Raw genomic sequence first — 25610 nt, 5'->3', positions numbered from 1 at the left:
AGAAACCTAAGCAAGTTGCTTGAAAGAAATGGGCATTTAAGTGCTTAATTCAATTAGCAACTCGTAAAGTCTATATTGACGAGGATGCAAATAGCCTTTGTAAGCATTAATTTCATGACATGAACGTTTTGTAGTGACTGTGGAGTTTGTAGATCCTTAGGCAAATCTTCACTGTCGGTTGAATTTATTTAAAGAGCTTTTCTGGTCACCTTTGAACCTCAATGATTTCTCCAGATGTACAGAAGTGAACAATGTAAAAATCTTGCTGTTTCAGCAGAACTGATTCCAGCTGGCTGGGAACTGGATCTGCAAGTCATTGGTTACAGCTGTGTTTCGATTTATGTGATGGTTGAAAAAATAAATTACCCGATTAGATGGCTAGAAAGAGGACTCTTTGTTTAGCCCTTGTGTGGGGACTGAAAGTGTTTATGGTGCTGTTTTCTACGCAGTCTTTGCAAAGTAAGCTGGACAAATAGACTTATTCAATGCTTCTAAGAAATGCGCATATTCAGCTTTAATTCTTTACTAAAGAAACTGTATTTTTTTTTATAATGCTGTCAACCAGCAAATGTTTTAAACGTCTAGCATTTAAGAGAAGCAGTACGTTTTCTGTCCTACTGAGCATTGCATTTAGTAATTGAAAAGCAGTTTTCTTTTGTTTAATGTGTACTTTAAAACATGTCTTTGTAAGGCACGGAAATAGGAATAAGTTTTCTCTTAAACTCAAATCTTTCTTTTTTTTTTGAGTTGGAGTCTCACTCTGTCGCCCCGACTGGAGTGCAGTGGCCACTCCCAGCCACCGCAGCCTCGACCTGCTGGGCTCCGGCGATCCTTCCGCCTCAGCCTTCCAAGTAGCTGGAACTACAGGCGCGCGCTACCACGCCTGGCTAGTTTTTGATTTATAGTGGAGATGAGGTCTCGCCAAGTTGCTCAGTCGGGTCTCGAACCCGCGGGCTCAGGCAATCCACTCACTTCGGCCTCCCAAAGTTCTGGGATTACAGGCTGAGCCACCGAGCCCGGCCTAAACTCAAATCTTTATAACAGCCAAGTATCTGAACATAAATTCTAATTTAACCCTGTTCCTTAGTGAGCTATGGCTAGTGACCCATAAAAGAAAAAAAATAATTAAATTACCACATAAAGAAATATAATCAAGATTTACTGTAAAAAATTAACATGCCTGTGGGCCACTTAAGCTATGAGGGTTTTCAATTTGTCAGTATCATCTTTGTTATCTACGTAAGTTTTATATAGAAAGTTTAGAGAAATGTTAAATAGTATGGAGCTTTTCAGGTTAGTAAAAGTCAGAATTCTAGTAACCCTTGGAGCTTTAGTATACAGTGTCTTACGAAATAACTTCCCAAGGAGACTAATATATAATCTTGTGTGAGGGTTCTGTTTGTTTGTTTGTTCTTTTGTATTATATTTTGAAGTTTACTTAACTTGGATCATTCAGTTTCTTTAAGTTATAAGCTGTCAAAAGCAATGTATTGTTTATAACTCTCCCAGTTCTACTCAGGTATTCAAAAAAAAAAAAATGAGTGATGACTCTGGAAGAGATAGTTACAACAATATGACTTCATCATTATTTTCTCAAATACTGATTTTCTATATGAAGCCAACATTTTTTGGAAGTTTGTTTTAATGCTTTGTAAACTCCTAAAAGACACTGAAATCTTCAGTGAACTTGAAACTGAGGCCAAACACTTGACTAGGTATCACAAGGTCCTCTAAGTTCAGTAGCAGTTCATTGTGGACAAAGCCAAGGAGTGTGTTATATTTTCCAAGAAAATAAACTATTCCTTATCCATTTTCTTTCTTAAACTGAGATATATATATTATTAAACCCAGTGATGCAGAATAAATAACAATAATGTATACGAGAAGATTGATCTGTAGACCGTTTTGCTGTGTCAGGCAATTTCCTTGATCAACAAAAGTATACCTTCTAACCCTTAGCAAAATCAATGCAATTGATTGGAAAAGATAGGAACAAAGCATGAAAATGCAGGATACACTTGAACCTCTATTGTTCAGAAATATTTAAATAATGTTTATAATGCTTAGAAACCTTTTCCATAACTCTATGTAATGAAAGCTTCTTCAACTTAGATTGAAAACATGAGTAGTAGAGTTTGAGAATATTTTGCAGTGACATTCTTCATAAATTAATACTTTTTTAAAAAAGACTTATCCCATAGTAACCTATACTTCTAAAATGTATTAGGGAACAATTTCTATCACTTAGCGTGAGATAAAATGAAATTCAGTCTTCAAAAGAAACTTTATAATTATTTTAGTAAGAAAAGATGAGGAAAGAAAAAAATCTATAAAGAGAGAATATGTCTTTATTTAAAATAATTTTCTATCTTTCATGTTCCGTTTCTACCTGTCATGATCAGTAAATAATTACTTTTTTCTTTATAGAAAAAAACTTACAAAGTCGGCATGTTTTTTCACATTGAAGAAACTCTAAATGTGTATGACAAATAAGATTAATTATGTACGATCAGAATAATAACTATCCAGTAATAGTTTTATTACCCTTCTTTTAAGCAGCACATTAAAGGGAGTATTTTCCAAAACAACAAAAAAGATGTTTTAAAGTTTTTGAGAATTGATAGATTTTTTTTTAACTTGTGGTTCACCAGGTTTTCTGCTTTTCTTTTCATTCAAAATTTCAGAAATTCACTTAAGGAGGTTTTATAAAGTGAGATACTTTGTCCTGGCATATTTTAAACGCATCATTCAAGCTCAAATATGTCTATCTGACCAATGAACCTTAGTGTTTTTTTCAATCCACGTAAGCTAATTTTTGGCAGATAGATATCCAAGGAAGTTATGAGTTGTTCACAGTGCCTATACCATAACTGTATATACACATGTTTTAAATTTCAGGAAATTACTACCTCCCAAGTTCTAAAATTAAAATGTTATATATTGTTTCAAATAAACAATTTAAATGTAAATAAAGCAATCCTTATAAAAGCCCAAACATAACATTTTGATATTGCCATACTGTTCACCTAATATGAGATGATACTCTTTGAAATTCAGTTATTAGGCAAACTGTCATAGGAACATGGAAAGAGGATATATTATTAGTCTTTCTGGGGATAAATGCCACTGGACATTTATTGTGAGAATTAAATGAAATAATTATGTAGACAAATCTCTAAATAGTGTGTAGTAATGATCAACATATGTTTCCAGTTTTATTCCTCCTCCATTGCACAAGATTTAAGAGCTGCATTAGACTCTGGTGGTAACCTAGTTTTCCTGCTTACTTCTGAAGATAAGAGAATTAACATTTCAAGAGTTAAATGACTTATCCAAGATCACAAACTTTATTAATCACAGAACTGGTATTGGAGCTTGTTTTCTTCAATCTTAAATTAGTCCTTTTTTCTAAGTATTGTATATAGTGTACCACAAGAAAAAATAGTATTTTTCTATAGTTATGCTAGTTAAAACATAAATTATTATTGACCCTGTGCCATAATATTCAGAATGTAAATATAACAGTAATTGTTCAGTCATTTGATATAATTTAAAGTCTTATGTCATTTCTTAAGAAACCAAGATTAATTCTTTCTCTGTCACCTGTTAGGAAGCACATCAACACACAGAAGCATTTACTTATTATTAGTGTCTATAATCCTGTGAACTGTTGAAAATAATCTTCCATAATTTGATATGGCACAATTTTTTGTTGTCTCCAAATTGTCCTTCATTATCATATTCCTGAAAAATAAACACCCCACTGGTCTCCTGAAGACCCATTTGCTCCTGTGAGGGACTGAACAACAAAGTATACATCACTTTTCCCTCAAGACCACCCTCAAGTTCATGTTCTTCCTCTGATCCCCTGTCTCAGGCTTATCTTTCTGATGTACTTTGAATGTGAATATTGATGACAGACTGGACTTGGGAGTGTGTCATACACTTCTAAAGAGCAGAAGAGGGTGGAGAGGGAAGAAAGAAAACAGAGGAGGGGAGTGGAAGAAAGAGAGAGATTGATGCAGTGAGTTAAAGTCATTTTGGGGGGTGTCACTAATACAAGAATGAGTACTGGATTTCACATGCCAGGATCATTTTAAAAGGAAGATTCCTTTGCCATGTTAATGTGGTGTCCATCACTTATCTATCAAAAAGATAGAAAAAAGGTAATTTCAGGTTGACAAATAAACCTTTTATATTCGGCCATAAATTGTCTGAGTTAAAAACTGAATCATTCTCTAATCTAAATACTAAAATTCTAAAAGAAAATATTGGTGAGGTTTTTTCCCAGTAAGAATCAACTATAACCTTCATCATGATATTTTAAAAGTGATAACCCATATATTTTGCTTTCTTTTAATTTTACTTACAATAATTTGTTTTCTAATATGATTTGTAATGAAAAATTATCTTATTAAGGTACACAAGCACACACACTCACTCATCTCTTCTGTGTTTTTTTCCAGTGAATTTCATAGAAAATTCCCAACCAGATCATTCCAGTTCATTGGCATCTGATTCTTCTTTCCTTTGCCATTTGATTATCTCTTTTTTTCTCTTAAATAGAAAATGGCTAACCATTGCTGTGTTTGTTCTGAACTACTGGTTCTTCCTTATATGAATAAGGTTTTTTTAAAGTTTTTATTTTATCTGGATTTCTGCTACTCACACTTATATCCCTTCTTTATTGAAAACATAAATATGTAATATGTGTTGTTTGGCGCTAAAAAGAGTATGACTCTCATTTCTGGAAAGGTTAGACAAATAAACACCTCAGATTTATTAGGAGACTTTAGCCTAAGTAGCGTTTTGTGTCTTCTGATGATTTTGTTATCAACTATTTTAAAGTTAGTTTTTGTACTGTCCTTTCCCTTAAGTAATGTTATAAATTCTCAAACTTTTAGTAAACACACACACACACACACACACACACACACACACACACACACACACTCTACATGCTCTTGAGTTCAAATAAATTATTTTTATTACAGATCTTTCTATAAATCAATATAGTTTCATTCTCTTGAAAGAAACTAGCAGGAGAAGCTAGAAAGGATCCAATAATCAGTTATGCTGTAAAATTTTTCACAAGGACAATTTAAGTCAGCACTGTCATATACAACTTTCTACGATGTTGGAAATGTTTTTTATCTATGTTATCCAAAATGGCAGCCAGCAGCCACATGTGCTGCTATACCTTTGAAATATGGCTAGGGCAGCAGAGCAAATACATTTTCACTTTTATTCAATTTTAATGTAAATAGCTACATGTGGCTGGTCACACTTATTGGACAATAAAAGTTAACTAAAACAAAGAAAACATTATGCATGTCGTGAACAATATATTCTGCTCATCCATAAATTTTGAGTCAGAGTTTGAACTGCAGGTGATTTTTGGTTTTTTTGGTCCTCTATCCTTCTTACTCCAAACCTCACCAATTAATTTAAATCTAATCCCCATTATAACACTGATTTTAAATGGTCTTCATAAAAAAATAAGATTCCTGCCTTAGCAGTGAGGTAGAAGGCAAGTTGTACTAAAGTATTTCAGAGTAGTTAGTTTCCTTTAACTTAATGTAACATTTGATACACATTCAGATCAATCTTGGCTATTTTTAAAAAGTTAACAGAACAGATCTTCAAAAACTTATAAAAATAGTTATTTTAACTAAGTCATATTTGCATTGATTGGTTTAAATTAAATATAAAACAGTGTCAAAAATTTACTTTGTAAATACCGCAGCCATAGTGAAGTATAAACTCTGATTTAAGGATGTTTTAGCATTGATGACAATAAAGTTAGAATTGAAAGAGACCTTAAATCTGTATCTATGACAGTGGTGATTGAACTGATTGATTACAACATCTTCTTTGGAATAAATATTGATTTAATCAAGTGTGCACTCCCATTGGCCCTAATGAAAGTCCTGACAGAAGCCTGGGCACTTGGAACTGGCTAGCCCCTGTCTGAATATAAATATTTTAAATGCGTGGACATTCAGTTATAATTCTTGTTTTTCTTTAAATCTTCATTGCTCCTGATTTTCTAAACTCCTCAGTTAATATTTGTGTGCCTTCTGTAAAGTCAAGTCATGTGTGTGTGGGTATGTAATAAAGAGATAATATGGATTAGAAATAAAAGTTGTATTTGCATCTGTTGTTTCTGATTTGCAGAGCTAGGAGTGAAGTACTTATGCAGAGTCCGCAGAGCTTGGATGCCAGTAGGCAGTTTTGCTGTAAACACATGTTCAATTATTAAAATAGTCGACATTTTATGTCTGATAGCCATAGTGAGGTCATGGCATTAAATTATCCAGAGTATTGTGGGCAACTGTCTAGAAAAATAAATAGCATACAGGACACAGATGCTAGAGAACTAAAAAAAAATTAAAAGTTGGGTCTGAGCAAAGAGAGATTAAGAGATGACCAATGTCATACACGTGGGACAGGAAGAAGTCAGCAGGCATCTCACTGTTACTGACAATAAGTATTTTAAGCTACGCTGGGCATGTGTTGATTTTTGTCTGGGTTTTTTATCAGAATTCTAAGCTTGAACACTATTCCTAAATCTGCAGTTCAGATTTCTGAAATCTATTTTCATATTTATTGTTGCTTCGATGTTTGCTACTTGTTTCTTTCTTCCCCTTCTTTATTCTTCCCCTCCCTCTTTCCAGGTCTGTGTTTCTTTTTCTTCCTGCCTCTCTTATTAGTTTCCTTCCTGCTTTTCTCTGTCTCATGATAGTACGCATTCAACTCCATGTTTCCTTCTGGTGCCCACTTCTTTTTCTAGTTTTGTTTTTTTGTGTTTAAGGGTTTTTTTTCTTTTCCTTGCCCTCAAAATCAGGAGCCTGTAGGAGCTGATTTTAGAGATAGTATCCTACTACAGATGCCTCTCTTTCTTTCTGGGTTGTGTGATGTTTTCTTTGGAAGCTCTGCAAATGGTTGTCCTTCATGTTGTTGCCACAGATCTGTTGCCAATCTGCTACCTTAGTTGATCCTGCAGTGCCGCACTGCATGCTGGGATCTGTCTGTGTGAGTAAACTGAAATTTCCACAGCACCAGACAGCAATAGAGTTGGCTTGAGAATTGCCGTACTTTGATTCCCTTTGTATGTATTTTTTGTATGCTGCAGAGTCACTGATAGCTAGCTCTGTCTGGCAAGTAATTCAGAAATACTGCTCATGTAGAAAGGAAAGGTACGCACTTCACCACACTCTGTCATTAAAAGGAGCAATTGAAGAACAAAGGAACTGAGTAAATACCCATATATTGCCTTTTATGTTGTGAAATACTGTAGCACAAACACACTGTGTTCAGCCAACTGTTTTACTTACTTTTGTAATAAACGCATATAGTGGATTGTTTCAACAGATGTACAGGAATCCATATTTTATTTCAACATATATATTCAATTGTTAATGTTTGTAGCCTGCAAGCATGGCTCAGTCTCAAAGACTTTTACATATTCATCAACACACCGCTATTTGTGATTATTTTTAAAAGTTCTTAAATTAAAGACAATTAAAACATACAAATATTTTGCTGGTTGATTTCATTCCAGCCACTTAGGATTTCGACACACTTTAAAGCATATTGGTGATTCAGATCCTGGCAGGTCTTATAATTCCTGTGAAATGAGAGCACAGCTAGCTAATAAAAATATGAAGCAATTACGTTTAGTAAAACCGTGGATTTTTTTTTCATGATTACATCGAAACGATCGAGCTATACAGATCGGTCTCACACATGTGTCTCTTGGGCTGTTTGGAGGCTTCCCACAAAAGTGGAAAGACTCCTTTGCTCTGGCTTCAACCGCAGCAAAGGATAAAGTCGAGGGCCGTTAAAGTATCGCTGGCATGATTTCTCTCTCCATCACGTGGGAGCCTGGCTGCCTGAAGGATGAGACTGTGTCGGAGCCTGTATCCGCAACTGCATTTGGAGATCTGTTTCATCGATTAGGGGGGAGTAGGGGTGGGAATCGGGAGTGTGAGGTGAAGGGAGGACCCACTGACTACTGGCTCGTGGAAGCACAAGACATATTCTTCCGGAAAGATGTCACACCACTGAGAAACAGCCACAGAGGAAGTAGAAAGGTGGCAAGATGAGCCCCTGGAAGAAATGAAGGCATTTCTCATGAGAGTCTTGGGCTTTTTTTTTTTTTTTCCTCTTCCCTTCTTCTCTCCCTTCTTTCTTTCTTTCTTTTTTTCCTTCCATCATCTGACCTGCAAAGGCTAGAGTGACAGCGTCATGCAAATGCTGCAGGCCAGCAGGTCTGGGAGAGGGTGGATGCTAGACTGTGAGTTAATGTTAATGATGAGCCCAGTGAAAACACCAGCGCGGCCACCCCTGCTCGCAGAAGCGCTCTGAGTCAGCATCCGATGCTGCGCCGCCTCTCGCTGTCGGTGCCCGTGGCGCGCGTGCTCGCTCGGCACCGGGTCTAGCCAGGGGAGGGGGTGGCGTGTGCGTGCGTGGAGGGTAAAAGCCAGTCAGTCAGTGAGAAGCAAAGGTACGTTGGAGAGCAGCTAAAATCTGACTGATTTCCATCTTTGGAGCATCAGATGTATTCCCTAAGGAGGATGGGTCTCCGTGATGGGGGTGGTATAATTATGTTAATGTCATATTTATGGAGGGGTGAGATTTTTCATTCTAATAATTGGTTGAATGCTATGGTCAAAAATTGTAAAGCCATATTCAGTTTTAGAGAGAAGCATGGACTTATATCTAAGGGCTGTTTTCTTTATTTTTTTTAATTTTTTTTTTTTTTTTTTTTTGCTTTTGTGAGTGCTTTTTTTTTTTTGGTTTTGGGTTTTTGTTTTTTAAGTGTTTATTTTAAGCCATAAGTGATTCAGTATGGAAAAATCAAATGATAAACAGAAAGAGATCTTATATAAGGATGCATTACATCATGTGGCAGAATATTTAAAGTCTTACAAGGCAGAGTAAAGATCTGGACAGGGGGTGGGGGTGGTGTCGGAAAGGGGTGTGGTACCAGGGTGGAGGAGGGGGGGCCAGTAAGCAGATATTTTGTTCAGCATAGCTTTCCTTGCAGCTTACTTGGAAATGGATGATTCACCTGTTCTACAGGAAAACATTCTAATTCTTTCCGTTCTTTTTTTCCTCCTCTTTTCCCTTTTAAGATCAACCACTTCAGAAGAACCAGATTCCACTTCTGTGGCCAGGACTTTTATGTTATGACTGGTCCGATTGTTTTACCCTGCGTTCTATGCTACTAAACCTTGGATCATTCCTAAAGTACAAATTCTGTTCTCGAACCACAAACAAGGCTAAAAGATCGGAGGAAATTCAGTGAATATACAGGATTGAGATTGGGTATTTTCAAAAGTCTTGAGCTTTATCATGCAATTACTCAAGAAATAGGATTTTTTTTTAATGATCTTGCCAGCATTTTAACTTACATGCTTATTAAGTGGCACTGCTCAAATAACTACAGAGTATGCATGGAAATATTTGCTGTCTGAATAGTTTGGAGATTCAAAGAAAAAAATCAAGCTTCAGAGGTATTAAATTTTGACATGCAGAAAAGTTTTTGCTTTGTTCTTAACTGCAGCGTTATATATTTAAATCCGACTTAAAGTGTTATATGTCCTGGGCCCACCTTAATAGTTGTGCTGTATAGAAGTGTAATGAGAAGTAAATTTTCAGTTAGGGTCCCATTAAGTGACATATAATCCTTCTTTAATGTAATAGAGGCTATGTTGTTGCTGTTCAAATCTCCTACAAGCAGATTTTAAACCATTTTTGGTCTATTTCTTTGGATCTAATGGAATGACTCTTAACTGTTCATTGTTTTCATTGTTTCTCATACTCTTCATTATTTTAAGGTCTAGAATTAGTCTATAAGTGGTTGTTGTGATTACTCAGCTTATCCTAACTTTTATATATCATATATATTTCTACTTCGGTGTTTTAATTAGTATTTAGAGATAAAACTCTAACTGAACCCATCTGTAATTTCTAAGCTAACCTTATTACTGGAAGAAGAATTCTACCGCATCAAACCAGACTTTTCCTAGTCCCTGAGACCCTAACTTGTGAGGTATTTTAGTAACATCACAAGTCAGGCTCTTGGGACCTAGGCGGAGGGGAACAGCAGCTTTGGACCTTATTGATTGTCTGCAGTTACCACCAGAACAAAAGGACATACATAGATTCTGCCTAGAAAAAAAGAACAATGCTTTTCTTTATAATCAACAATGTCTTCACCATGACCCACCCCCAAAAATACTATTGTCAGAATCTGTACTCTCAAGTGATTACACAGTTGCACTGAAATAGCATTTGTATTATATTATACAGATCATACAAAAGCAACATAAGAAATCTGTGTAAGAAACAAAATTAAAATATAAGTATTTTTAAATACTTCTTTTGCTATATTTTTAAGTGGCTAGATAAGAAAGTACCTCCTTAGGTAATGAAGAGAGTTGTTTATATTTATAACTTGTTTCATATGCATCGAAATACATACATTAGCTACTTAAATCCTGCATGTCTCCATATAACTGTGACTTCGAATATGTAATATATAGCTATAATCATGCTTGAGGCCTGGAAATAACATGATTTACAATCTTCTTTACTGCCTCTATTAGATTTAACAACTGATTTAAGAAGAATGCTGTTTTGTACGTGGTATTTATTGCTAGAGTTTTCCTAAGTCTTTTACCCAAACAAAATATCTTGCATGTCATAGCAATTCTCTTGTTGTAAGAGTCCAAGAGTGAAAGTTGTCATCAATAATTTGGGCAATATGGTTCTTTTAGTTTTTAAATTTTACTTTGTACATAACATGGACCTACGTGAGATAAAACAGTAAACACCACCTATGAAGTCATACTGCTCTAGTTTTATCAGCTGAATCTGAACTGCATTAAAACTGTTTGATAAGAATTTTAGTTTAATCAGAGGTAACTATTCCAACCATAGCTATTGTGTTATATTTGAGCATTTAATAGCCAATTGCTGCATCAGATATGTATTTTTTGACTATAGAATCGATAGACCATATCTATTTTAAAATTTTACAATAGTATTACAAATATCAAGATTCAAAATGGAGATGAGAGACTTTCCATAATAGAAGAAACAAAGTGACTTTATTCTTTTAACTCTATTGCCTTACATGGGTACCATAAATTATGTCTTCTGCATTGTTAAAATAAATTTATGAATATATTTTAGAATACTGTATGGAGTCTTTGTTCACCTTTTAAAAAATTTGTTAAAATTATTGATGATTTGAAATATCATAGAATGCAATTCATCTATGAGTTACATTTATTAACAAATTAATATAACAATATCATAAACATGCCTCATCTGTACAAGGCATGTAGAGTATATTTAAGCATGTATTCACATATACCTATTCAGATTCTTTATTTATTATATCACTTTATTTATCTAGAAGCTCTGAAATTTGAGGTGTGTTTATGTGTATATAAACATAGGTATTAAAGCTCCAAATGAAAGCAGGTAATACAGACTGTAAAGATTTTTGGTAGTATTTATCTTTCACTCCTTTGAACCTGATTCTAGTTGTAATTGAACATTTTTAAAAGTCATAAGTTTCTCAGTACAAAGAAATCTAAGTATGTGTATCTATATGGACACAGAAACTTGATTACAGTTCATTGCAATGTTCACACAGTGGGTCAGAAGCTACCTGTTATACAAAACAGTGTCACACACAAGGAAATGTTTTGTGACATCTATTATAACATAATCATAAATAATATGTGTAAGATGCTCCATCAATTTGCTTCCGAAATAATGTAAGAGATAGATGTTTACTGGTTACAGTGATATCAGATATAGGCTATTACAAATACAAAATTTTCTTTTATGTTATCATATTCATGAAATACACTATATATTAACTTCTGTTTCATAAAAGAAATATATCAAAGTTGAGTTTGGAATACAGTGAGGTTTACTCATGTTCCTCATAAACATATAAAATATGTTTTTTATTGATAGTCTTGCACTATTTGAGTCTTCTCTATGTAACCTTCATATGGGAACTGTCTTTTGTGAGAGCATCTTTGATAAAGCTCTTCTCTTACTCCATAAAGGTGTGTATAGAGTTAAGTGAGTGACTTTGTTTACATAAGCTACTGTATACTGTATGTGTATAGACACATGCCACTTTTTCTGCATTTCTATCTCAGCTGTCACAGAATGATATTGTTTGGGCTTTATGATGTGATTTGGAAAATCAGATCATACTAAGCTTAAAATAAAAGGAGAGATCTACAACAAAGAGCGCGAAAATGATGTGTATTGCATACAAAGAAAAGCAGTGATATTAACAATTCGATGGCTTCCTGGTTAGGAGACCAGCCTGAGCCAGACGCATATATTAAGGGGCTGTCTGCTGCCGATGTGAGCTTGCTCAATGCGGTGGAAATGAGGAATCGCCTCCTCTCTGACACCAGCTTATTTGTACATATTAATTTGGAAATAGCAAATCACTGTTTTACATAAATATACTAACCCCTGCTTGATTCATTTTATTTCTCATATTGTTTGCTAATTTACTGGGAACTTCAAGTTCCTTCTTTAAAAAAAAATCATCACTCAACTTAAACATCTACCAAACGCCAATGAAGTATTAGTTTTTCTTTTGTTTCTTTTGTATTGCTCTGATAATATTGTGATACTCATGCTTTTAACTTTTAGTCTCTCTAAGGAAAACATCAATTTTCCAAAATAGCATTTTTTTAAAGGCTTTTAGGATCCATCAAGTAAGCCACTCTGGAATTTTGCCAAATCTAAATACGATTATATTTCATTTCAGGATTCATAAGATCAATATCTTTCTCAGTATAAAAGTTCTAAACACTTTAGTATTCCAGTGAAGCTACAGAAGAGGTGTAGACATATTCTTAAAATCATTTAAGCATTAGGCTACATGAATAATGTCTTGAATAGGAATATGCATCTCAGGGGAATTATAGTACAAGTTAATTACTAATGAAATTAGAAAGGGTATGTTCTACCTTAAACCCTTCAAATGGGCATGCTGGTACATGTGCCTAGGCTTGGTCTAATACACCTTAAGTATGTAAATGGTTTTACAGACTGTCATGTTTGGATGAGTTTTGAGAAAAGCAGTACAGAAAGGGTTAGCTGATGGCCAAATTTTCTTGCCATTTACACATGCAGTGCAGCCTACATTTTTGAAGGCAGCAAATGCAGGCATCATTTTGATTGCTTGGATTCTTTTGTTTAATTTTTTCCTAGATGTTTAACTTAGCACTCAGATCCCACTGATCCCTTAGTGACTGCATTTGGAAAAAGGAAACAAAGTTCCTAATATAGAGAAGTTTTTAAAAGAATCTTGGACATTTGTAAACACTTGAAAAATAGACTTTTTTAGTGTAACTCTGCATATGTATATTTATTATGCAGAAATTTAAGTACCATTATATCTGTGTCATCTTCATATTTAGTTTTCTTATCTATCAATGACCAAACACTGTGTAATTGATATATACACATGCACACATACATATGTTTGTTTCTTCTGTATGTCTTCATTTCTTAAAAAGGTTTAGCAAAAACAGTATAAAAATTGAAACGTCCTCCTAAAATCATCCTTACCATTTCTTTAATGAGCTAGTTTCAATTCTCATTGAATGTTGCTTTTTCCCATATCTCTCTGTGTTAAATGTCGCTTTATCAGATGAAGTACATTATCAGCCAGTAATATTAACTTACATGTAATATTTTACTTAAGAAAATTTGAGAGCAAGTGGAAGTTAAAGGTAATTGAGATCAAATGAATTTATGATTAAATAGTTTCATCTTACATAATCAGTTAGCTAATTCCATGCATATTTTATGGACAATTTAAAAGTGAAACATTCTGATAAGGTGAACTAAGTTTTTCATTGTTGATACAAATAGTGTTTTTTTAAGACTGTTACCTTACCAATTAATTGTTGGACAAACAAAAGTCTAAAAATCATGAGCTGTATCTTTTAGGTCAAGTAAATAAGAATAATAACCTCTAGTTTTGTCTTGGCCATGTAAGGCTTTTGAGGATGATTTGGATTATTTTTGTCAGCAGATTTAACCATTTTTCTTTTTCTAAAAAGTTTCTCCCTCTTTGTCGGTAGGTGCCTGACGATTTGTGAGTTCCAAGTGATTATTCTGTGGAATCATCTTTCCTTGCCTTTGAATTATCTTTTCCTAGGCAATGAGTGAACATCCGTATTTTATACATCCAAATTGGTAGGTCTTTCTTGAAATCCTTCTGTGCATTTTTTTCTAGACATATAATTGAAGTGTAAGAAATTATAGATTTATATTGTGATTGTTTTTACAGCTTCTGAAATCTTCAGGAAGAGATTTAATGACGTTGAAATACCAGCCAATTGCAGTGTTTGGTTTTGTAGAATTACTTAATGCAATGTGTTTCTCATAGTATGCTTTCTAACCTTGGAGGGTGGTGGGAGTCTGTGACTAAGTTATTACCCTGTTATACATCACACTAAAAGCCCAGCCTGGGCATTTGTAAACCTTGGGGAGGTTTCTACACTAGACAACATTTTTTGTTGGGGGATTACACCACAGTCGATTCCCTCCATTTCTTCCTCTCTTCCTGGCCCCCCTCCACCCAACATGGAGCCTTTTCAACTTCTTCAAAGAAGTGGGGAAAAAAAGTAGACTCTTTATTAATGGCAGAAAACAAACTGGCTGCTGGACTTCCGAAGCAGCTCTCTAATAATAAAGCAGAGTAGGCACTGCGACAAAGAATTCCTGAATGTACTAAATATATAGGGAAGCCTATTTAAATTCACCAGAGGGGCTTAGAGAACAAGCAACAGAAAGTTTAGAATTCAATTCAAGCCATGCCAGAAAATGAAAATGTACTTTAAAAAGGATTTCTGAAGCAAGTGTTCAAAGAAATGTCAACTTTTAAAGTTCTTTCTAGAAGAATGAAATTTGTACTCTAATTTATGCAGTGACTTTATCAATTAGAGAGGGAAAATGATTAACAGAATCTCAAAGGAATTGTATTTTATGTTTAGAGAATACATGTTTTCTTTCCATAGGATGTGCACCAGTGAAGGCCACCTAGTGCACTGACTAAAAACAACCCAAGTATATAGGTGGGACAAAGAGATCATTAATATTTTAGCAATTAGACATATAACAGAAGTGCTGGTCCTACTGTGGAAGAAAGATAATCAACTTGTATGTTCTTTTCAGTTCATTTTCTTGCATTCAACTCTATGATGTAAAATAATTTTTAAAAATGTAATGAGTAAATCAGAAAGAAAATTACTGATAAATAATATGACTATTTGAGTCTAAGTTTGAGAGATAAAAAGTGATCTCCACCTTTTATCTCAGTTATTAATTTTTTAAAAATCCCCTTGCCCTTTATTTGCCATTTATTTATTTGTTTGTTTGTTTGTTTGTTTGAGTCAGGATTTTACTATGTCTCCCAGGCTGGAGTGTACTGGTATGATCACGGCTTATCACATACTCAACCTCTTGGGTTCAGGCAATCCTTCTGCTTCAGCCTCCAGAATTGCTGGGACTACAAGTATGTGCCATCACACCTGGCTAATTTTGTTTTGATTCTTTTTTTTTAGAAACGAGGTCTTGTGATATTGTCCAGGCTGGTCTCAAAATCCTGAGTTCAAGCAATCTTCCTGCCTTAGCCTCCCAAATTACTTACATTTCAGGCCTGAGCCACTGCATTCTGCTTATTTACCTATTTATAAGATGTGTACATCTATAAGAAATACCCAATTTATTAGACTAAATATTTTATTTGCCCTGATGCTTACATAAAGAACTGCTCATAAAGTTTATTTAAGGCCAGTATGGCTTTAACTCAAGGATGCAATTGTTTGCAGACTTTTCCTGAATAACCTTTTTAAAAAATACCATAGATATTGGAGAAAAGATTGATGCTTTTTGTCATCAGGGGTTGTAAATTTTAAAGAGAATGGAGTCTTGGACTTACTGGTGACCATCTTTATTGCCTTTGTGGAGATTCTACTTGAGAATAAAGCCCACATGAACCTGAACTCCTGGCCTCAAGTGATCCTCCTACCGTGGACTCCTAAGAGCCTCCCAGCCCTTCACGTTGTATTAACCAATTCATAAATATGATGTATCAGCTCACAATAAGCTGTTTGTTTATTAATTCATCCATTCTTTGTACCCTTATCCAAGTTCCCTCTGCCCTCTCTGCCTCTGCCTCTCTCACCTGATCTCTCTCCCACTTCCTTTCTCTTTCTCTTCCCTGCGTTGACTTCATTCTCAGGTAGGCTCTCTCCCTGTAGGGGCAAAGATGGCCACTGGAAACGTCATACTTGCATCATGCATCATTGCTACAGCTTGTGATTTCAGAAGGAACAAACAAAAAAGGTTCTCTTTACCTCAAAATCAATTTCAATTGTCAGAAAGCATCTGATAGGTTCTGTTTTGGTCACATGCCCATCTGTGGAGCCACTTTGCTGTCCAAGCAAGGATTGCAGTGATTGGACAGCCAGTGTAGGGAGGCAAAAGATGAAGATTACCCTATCAAGGCCCTGAAGAGTGAGTGAGGGTCTGTCTGTGGCAGAAAGTGAGAGAAATTAAGAGCAGGCAGCAATGTAATGGGACACATAACCGCAACACAATTTTTAATCGCTTAGCAGAATGATATCTTACAGGCTTTTATCTAATAGCTTTTTTGGGTAAATTTGGTGTTACCTGTCAAGACACAATCTTATGAGAGAGGAGGGAAGAAAGAGGTGGCCCCATAATACTAATAAGGCTACCTGATCCCAAACCAGGTGAAGTAAGAACCAATGGGAAGCTAAAACTTCACTTGTATGATGACCACTTTCGTACCTAACCTTAAATTGTACCCCACATCTTTAAAATAAAAATAAAATAAAACTACAAAAGAAAAAAAGATACAATCTTAGGTTATAACACCAAATGTCCTCTATAGAGCATGGAAAATGTCTGCTGCAGCATGTCTCAATCTTGAATGTCAGGAAGATTAATTATTTTTGATTAACATTTTTATGAGCATTTAATATACAGAATACATCAAGAAAACCAGTTTTCGGTCTAATTTAGAAATTTAAAGTTTTTTAAATTCAAGATTAATAGAAATTGGTTGGTAAAGAAGAGATGATGGGGATGGTGGTTTCATTCTCTAGTCTAAATGTGTCTATCTTTGGTCACTAAATATTTAGGTCATTCAGTTACAGCAGATTTTATATCCTTCTCTCATTTACATCCAATATTAAGGAGATTTATGTTGCTGATTGTTGGAAACCTTTTATTTTTGTTTATGAATTGATTCCTTCCCATTCTACTATTTTACATTTATATACACACACGCGCATGTGTGTGTATACATGTATGATGTGCATTTGATGGCTACAGTTATGTGACTAGGATGTTAGATTCTTATACCTTATCCTTTATTTTGTTAACTCTGTTGTTTATCATTGTATGACTTGGACAGTTTTATAACACTTTACTATCAAGAACTACAATTTAGGAATCTTCCTCAATGAGAAAAAGATTAATTTGCTATGAATAATGATTCCAATGCAAAACATTTGGGGTATTTTGTGATGCAGATGAGCAAAGCTATAAATATAATTTAGGGAGTTTGAACATTTATTTTAGCATTCACAGTTCTTCTTACTAATTAATCAAATTACAAAATTATGCTGTGGCTTCCAGTATATTAAAATAAGTTGTCATATTTGGAACATCTGTTTATGGCTCTATTATGAATATGTGTTTCTAAAGGGATGAAGTATAGATTGCCATAAATAATGTTTGTAATTTATTCTGTGGAAGGATGATACCTACTTCCCTTCACAATGCTTGTTTATTTCCCACAGAGTAAATCTTCTAGATTGTATTTTATCATTCCCTTATCAAGACAGAGGAAAAAAGTCTCCCGTCTCAGTAAAGCCTTGCTGATTGGTTAAGAAAAGAGGTGGCTGTCATCAGCAGCCTTCCCAGACACTGTGCCGTGGCTCCAGACAGTCAGCTGGTACTATCGCTTTGTCTCAACTATAAATCATAGTCTCCTAATGGCCAAGGCTGACACCTTGACATTTTCAAGAAGAGTAAAAGACCTGATTTGAATTAAAATCCATTTTATTTCACAAATCTTGGGTTATTACTCCAAGCTTTTTCTGGTGTCTTCTTGAGACTTATTTGGGATTTTCATGATGATCAAAGGATTATTTGAATGTTATATTATCACTTATTTTATCTGTAAAACCATATTCTTACTTCTTTCTTAGTTCTTAACATGGGAAAATTGATTTCTAAGATTTTATTTGAGAAAAAATTCACTAATAAGCAGGATATTATTTTAACCAGAATGCATCAATGGTTTTGAAAATGACAATAGCAGCTACTGCTGTTTAGTTTTGCAAAACTTATGTAAATTTTTTTGTAATTCTAAAAATATAAACCGTGTGCATACATGCCCAAATTAACCTTTGATTAGTAGTAAATATTACCAATTATCAAGTGATTTTGAACTTCAATCAAGAAGATCTTCAGCTTAAAATCTTCTGAAAAGTATTTGCATTTTTATGTTCTTGGATATAACAAGAACATTTTAAGCATTAAATTTTAAGTATTTTAGAGCCAATAATGACTGACAAGTACTTAATTATGTTAGATGGGTCCTCACATTAAACTGCATTCGATTTTTTGACCATTCAACCCAAGTGATATAGGCATAACTTTATACTTTACTAGTATGAAAGAAACGTTATTTTTAGGTATTTTAGGAACTTGGGATTGAATGGTTAAAAAAAATTTAATTTGCTTTGCTATGCCTTCCAAATTTAGGAGAATACTACTGTTTCTTCAAGAACATACAGAAGAAGAAACTTCTATTTTCTTAGTATTTTGACTTCATCCATTTCCAAGAGTAATCTAAACTCAGCGAAGCCTTGAGTCACATCCCTTTAGAAACAAATATCAATAGAGAATTTGGGCATTACCTCTGTCTATTTTATCAGGTATGGAAGAATTACCACAATGCCTGGTAGTAATTTCTCTTCATCTTCATTATTAGTCCTTAACTGTGTCTCAAATCATGCTTCTAAGCAGGAACACACTGTGATTGTTAAATTTATGATTTTGCAAATCCCCATGAACAAGTAGAATTTTCGATAATTATAGATGAGAGACTCCCAGTCCTTAAGTGTTTTTGATCCCTTTTTTGTTTTTGCTTATCTGTCCATTCATTCATAATCTATACAAAACATCCAGTGCTAAGTAGGCGGGAAAAACAAAATGTAGTTAGAATTCCTTCTTTACAAAATAGTATATTCTTATAATTTTTCAGTTTTAAATATGTGGGGTACAATTCAGGATTAGGTAGATAAGTGGTCACCATACAGGTAAAGTTTGGGCCTCCCTTTGGTCCCCACTTTGCCTGGTTAGAGATCAGCTACCCTTATTGATATTATGTGCCTCCTCCCTCCCCTGGCCATGTCCCGCTACTACCATACCCTTTCTTATAGTATTATGATAAATATTCAGGGTTCGCTTATAAGTGAGAACATGTGGTACACAATTCTTTGTTTCTGTGATAGATCACTGAGTATGATAGGCTTTAAATCCATCCAAGTTGCTGTGAAGTCCATAATTTAGTCTTTCTTTATGGCTGCATAATATTCCCACATGTATATGTACTACCTTTTTTTTAAAAATCCAATTCACTTTTGATGGACAGCATGGCTGTTTCCATGGTTTTGTTATTGTGAATAATGCAATAACCATGTGTGTGCAGGTATTTTGTTCATGGAGTGATTTGAGCTCTTCTGGGTATATTTCTAGAAGGAGGATTCCTGGGTCATACGGAAGGTCAATTTTTAGATCTTTTAGGGATCACCACACTGTTTTCCACAGAGGCTGTGCTAGTTTACACTCCCACCAACAGTGTAGAAATGTTCCCTTTTCTCATCCTTTCCAGCATCTGTTGTTTTTTGAGTTATTGATGATGGCCAGTGTGCTTTTCATTTGCATTTATTTGATGACTAGTGAGGCTGAGCATTTTTTCATGTATCTATTGGCTGCTCATATGTCTTCTTTGAGAAGTATCTATTAGTATCTTTTGCCCACTTTTTCCTGGGGCTTCCTCCCCCCCCCCCCCTTTTGGCACATTTGAGTTCCTTGTAGATCCTAGATGCTAAGCCTTTGTCAGATATACAGTTGGCAAATATTTTTTTTCCCATTCTGTGGGCTGTCTCCCTGCTCTCTTGATGGTTTCTTTTGCTTTGCAGAAGCTTTTCAGTTTGATGAAGTCCCACCTGTCTATCTTATCTCTTATGGCATGGGCATTTGGGGTTTTGATCAGGAATTGATTGCCTATTCCAATTTCCATAAGGGTATTATAATCTATACAAAACATCATCCTATGCTAGGTATGTGGGAAAAACAAAATGAAGTTGGAATTCCTTTTTTACAAAATATTATAATACTGAGTGATCTCTCACAGAAACAAAGAGCTGAGTATCACATGTTCTCACTCATAAATGGACCTTGAACAACTACCGTATCACTATAAGAAAAGGATTGAAAGTGGCAGGAAACTTCAGGGAGGGGAGTGGGGGAGTGTGGAGATGGGATTGACAGTAGTCAATATCTGCCTGGGGGGGTACATCTCATCGATAAGGTTACCTGCATGGTGAATATTTGTATACCTAGCCCTGAATTGTACCCCACAATTTAAAATAAAAATTAAAAGAGGAAAAAAATTTATGTTCTTATAAAACATTTTTTAAGGAAAAAATGTAACAATGTATCAAGTCAACGTGATAGATCCAGAAAGGGGATGTAAGCATAATGTTTTGTGATTCTAGAGGAAGTATTTATTTTCATCATTGAACATCAAGAATAATTTCCTGGAGTGGGCTGCATTTAGCTGGTCCCTGATAAGTAGAAAGGGTTTCTAGAAAAAGTGATGGAAAGGCTGGAGTCTCTGGGGGGAATATGCACTATTTGCAAATTTGCTGGGACAGGAAAGATGAGTTATGTTTGGCAGTAAATTTTGTTGGCACGTGGATGCATTTGTTGAAAAGTTAGAAGTTGGGTGCCTATGGAAAGGTAAGCTGAAATCAGTTTGTAGAGTACCCACAATGTTCAGGGAGGGTCTTCTGGTGACTGTGCAATATTACACTGTAGTAGTAGGCACTGGGACTCTTTAAATATTTGGGGGCAGATGCAAGGATGTAAGATGTAAGATTAATGTTTCCTGTCAGTATGGCTTAAGACTCTAATCAAGGGAACATATCAGAACTACTGACCAAGCTTTATAAAGACACACCATTCTTCCTATCCGGTGAATTCTAACTCGCAGAGAACACACTGGTGCATTTTGTAAAAGTTCCTAGGTAATCGACTAACACTCCAATTGAGAAAGAGTTGGACAGAGAATGATGGATGAGAAGATATAAAGGTTTACTACACATAAAAAAAATCTATTGCAGCTGTACAGGAAGAAAAAAAACTGAATTATAAACCAGCGTTTTCTAACCTGAATTTCACAGGCCTCTGGACTTTCGAGGTGTCATGTTTGCATGAGGTGACATGTAATATTTTGAGGGGAATGTCCATTTTTTTGTAGCTAAAATGATCTAATTATACTCATAAGATTCTCAAAGGAGACTACAATCACCTCAAATTAAGAATTTCTATGGACAGTTAGTATGAAAGGAGGAGATAAATGGGAGAAATCTTATGAATATACAATTTAAAGATTTAGTGAAGAGTAGATTGCGTGGGACTGCAGTTTGTGTCAAGAAAGAAGGGAAGAGAAGGCTACATGAAGTTTTTCTACCTTGCTGATGCTAGAAGAAATATCATATCCCTTCTGTGAACCGGCATCCGTTCCCCCTTGGCCTTGTATTTCAGTTGATAAAACTTTGATATTAGGCATTGTATGAATGTGACACCATAGGAAGATGTTAAAATAGTAGCAAAAAATTTATAGATAATTATATACCTCTGGAAAGCATTCTTCTAGAAACACAGCGGAAAACTTGTGGATGCAGGAATCCAGGCTGTTTTTATCTTATTGCTCTTCTTTGTTTTTGTATTGATGTATTTTTGTATTTATTTTAGAGACAGGGTTTTGCTCTGTCACCCAAACAATGGTGCAGTGGCACAATCAGAGCTTACTGCAGCCTCAACCTCCTGCCCAAGTGATCCTCCTTCCTTTGACTCTCAAGTATTTGGGATTACATGCATGTATCACCATGACTGGCCAATTTTTAAATTATTTTTTGTAGAGACTGGATCTTGTTATGTTGCCCAGTCTGCTCTTGAACACCTGGCCTGAAGCAATCTTTTCATCTCAGTCTCCCAAACTGCTGGGATTATAGACATGAGTCACAGTGCCTAGCCAGTGTTGTTCTCTTTGAATGACTTCCATATCCAAGGTAATCTCGAAATGCTTACTGAATATCCACCATATTGTTCACTTTCAGTCAGTAGGAATAAAAGAAGAAAAATACAAGCACTGCACTTTCTTTTAAGTAAAAGATTTAGAATTTTTATAAACATAATCTACTATGCCCTTGGAACTTAAACACAAGGTACACAAAGTTTTGCAGAAGGAAGAGCATGAATACAGACTTTATCTGAGTAGTTAGTCACCTGGCTAAAGCCAGAAGAGAAAGCTGCAAACAGACATTGTAGAAAAACTAGTTTCTGGTTTCAAATGGAGTTAAGCCTACTAGTCCAATAGTACTAAACCCACTAGTCACATTATCAAAAGATAGCTAGTTTTTTTAAAAAAATAAATTAAACAATTTCTTTACAGTGATAACAAGTGTTCATTTTATAAAATTAGAAATCCCAGACAAACAAAAAAGTAAAAACAATTATTAAATGCATCACCCAGAGACTAACTCCTATTATTATACCATATGTACTCACATGTTCTCTCTCTCTCATCATACAGACACTCGATATTTTTATAATCTTTTGTGACTTGTTTTTCAATTGTCAGACACTAGATGAATACTTTTCCACATATTATTTTATCATATGCTTATTGTTATTGTTTTATGATACAGTAATATAAATTATTTAACCAGGTAGCTCACAGGTATATATTAAGTTTCTTTCTACCTTATTTTTAACTAATATAAACAGTGCTATGATGATAAATTCACTTTTATATAATTATATAAAATGATTCCCTCGGGATAGTAATTGGAACAAATGATAATGGCCTGAATGAAGTGGTGGCAATGGGAACAGAAGGACAAGGAGGGATAAGAGGAAGATTTTGAAGGCAGAATTGACAAAGTCAAGTGATTGACCGTTTAGTGGAATGATACCTAGAAAACTTAAACCAAAATTATTACCTCCCAAAGTTATGCTTATTGCTTTATTTTCTCTTCTCCTTCAACCTAAGACATTTATTGCTTTCATGTGAGGGAAGAAGCAATCAAGAACAGAATCAACAGAAGATTTGAAGTGATCCTTGGATTATTTTTTAAACTTATAGGCAGAGTGATAAGCTCAAAACAAATTGTTCTGATTTGGAAGAGAAAGACTCTTGAGAAAAAAAAAATTAATTTCTAAAGGGCGTGACTGAAATATTAGCCTTATCCTAGAGACCTGGGTCATAGAATTTATAAAAGTTAACTGCAAACTAGAGAAGGCTTTTGGAATCTGATCTGGAGGCAGCTTGTCCCTCGTACAGAGCACCAGTGAACTCTCTAGACTGGTGGCAGTGAAGAGAACAGTGTACAAGAGGGAGAAGAGAAAGCTGAATGTAGGCAAGCATTCCCTATTTCACTCAAGCTTTGCAACCTCTTGTGGAAGAAGTGGAAATCAGAGATGTATAATTCCACTTTTATGATGTATTACATTTCTATATATTCTAATCCATTTTAAAATGGCAGATCCAGTAGAAATAACTATCGTTCTAGATTTTATTTTTCTTTTCCTTTTTAGTGAGTGAAACAAGAACTTTTTGAAATTGGAATATTTTTTATTTCATGTGGTTTATCTAAGAATAGCCTAAGGTTTGGACTTTGCCCCCCCACCCACCCAAAGTTTCTTTCAAGACTTCTTTTTTCTTTATGCAGATAATCAAGTCCCTGGTCCTCAGCTGATAGACCCATTTATTCATTCACTCTGTTAACAAACACATTAAATGTCTTGCATATGGAAAGTGAATTCTTTTAAGTTGTAAAATTAGTTTTAGCTACAATTTATTTTATTGTATTTGCTTAATGTTAATTGAACATACCAAGGCCTCCATGCTGGATGGAGCATATGCTTCAGACAGTTCTCACTTAGGGATTCTAGGATGACTATTAGAAGCCAACAAAGCATGCACACACACCTACACACAAGACTATAGGAAATATTGACAATGATGTTAACAAAAATGTGCAATGAAGCAGTTTAGAAAGACTATGCTATGTAAAGTCATGGAACATCTCTTCAAAATCATTGACTAAAAACATTGTGAGAAAAAAAGTCTGATTTCTTTGTTAGTGCTTCCAATATCTTTCCTGGGGATTCGAGTGGAACAGATAATCCAGTGAAATTTGGGGCTTTGCATCATTACTAAGCTCATATCTGCAAGCTAATCATGTGTGATAAAGCTAAAATGTAAAAGCATTTGAATCAATAGCGCTTTCAGATGCTTCTCTGATAAAATTGCTTCTTTTTTTTTCTAATTCATATAAAGGGAAAGATTAAGAGAAAAACTTATATTAGGAGTAACAGGATCCAACAGGGTATTGCGCTTCATTGTTTTTGCTGGCATCTTTGCAAACCTTTTAATAATCAGATCTCAGAAATACCTGTCTTAGAAAGGCGTATACTTTCTGTCTTCCATTTACTTGAAAATAAATTAAGTTGGGGTCATGAGCAAAGGTTAGGTTACTTCTACCTGGAAATTAATGAGAATTTTTATGTTGCCCTTTGGTTCTGTTTTTCTGCCACCCTCCTCATTACCCTCCCCCAACACTTTTTATCTTCTTATAATCCTAAAGCTCCCTTTCACACATCATGGTAGTTAAAGGAATTTGAAACTGTGGAGTTCTATATTTACATAATTATATCCTGGATAGATAATAGAATAGGGTAGGGTAAAGTATTTTTAAAAGATGTGATATCTTCAAGAAAATTCACAGATATCATAAGTGACTCTAATTTATTGGCAAATTTCAGGCTTTTTTTTAGTCATATTTCTACTAGAAGAAATCCACTTTCCATTTTGTGTTTTCTCATTTGCATTACTGCAAAATTATTCATGCATGTGAAAAGAATATTATTCATCTCCATATTCCTTTCTCCTTACTCCAAACCCAGTAGGATTTATGAGTTATACATAAAAACACACTGATATATCTATCTATTTATACATAGACATCTATGTGATTCAAATTTGGTATTACAACTAGATAGCAAACCCAAGTGACAATATTATGTGCTACATATGTCTTATTACATCATTAATGATATACCAAAATTGTCAAAGATGTTGAAATCCAGTAATTGTAACTGACAAGCTTTAACATGATTTGTCTCCATTGGGAATGATTTTTTAAAAA

At 34.7% G+C, this 25610-nt stretch overlaps 1 long non-coding RNA gene across 4 annotated transcripts in view; it reads left to right on the top strand.

The window, feature by feature from the left end:
* Window positions 1-25610, top strand: part of LOC103266860 — a 100810-nt gene that overhangs the window by 41918 nt on the left and 33282 nt on the right. For 3 of the 4 annotated variants that reach the window (XR_002482309.1, XR_002482310.1, XR_504722.2), the window contains exon 3: window positions 14148-14262. This is a non-coding gene — a long non-coding RNA (uncharacterized LOC103266860). Of the gene's footprint in view, window positions 1-9147; window positions 9522-14147; window positions 14263-25610 lie in introns of those variants that run through there. The other variant, XR_002482311.1, reaches the window with a different exon arrangement.

The sequence above is a fragment of the Carlito syrichta genome, unplaced genomic scaffold, assembly GCF_000164805.1.
Source record: "Carlito syrichta isolate Samal-C Ts95f unplaced genomic scaffold, Tarsius_syrichta-2.0.1 Scaffold100986, whole genome shotgun sequence".
Taxonomy (NCBI): Eukaryota; Metazoa; Chordata; class Mammalia; order Primates; family Tarsiidae; genus Carlito; species Carlito syrichta.
The sequence above is the reverse complement of the archived record's forward strand: the minus strand, read 5'-3'. Positions and strand labels throughout refer to the sequence as shown.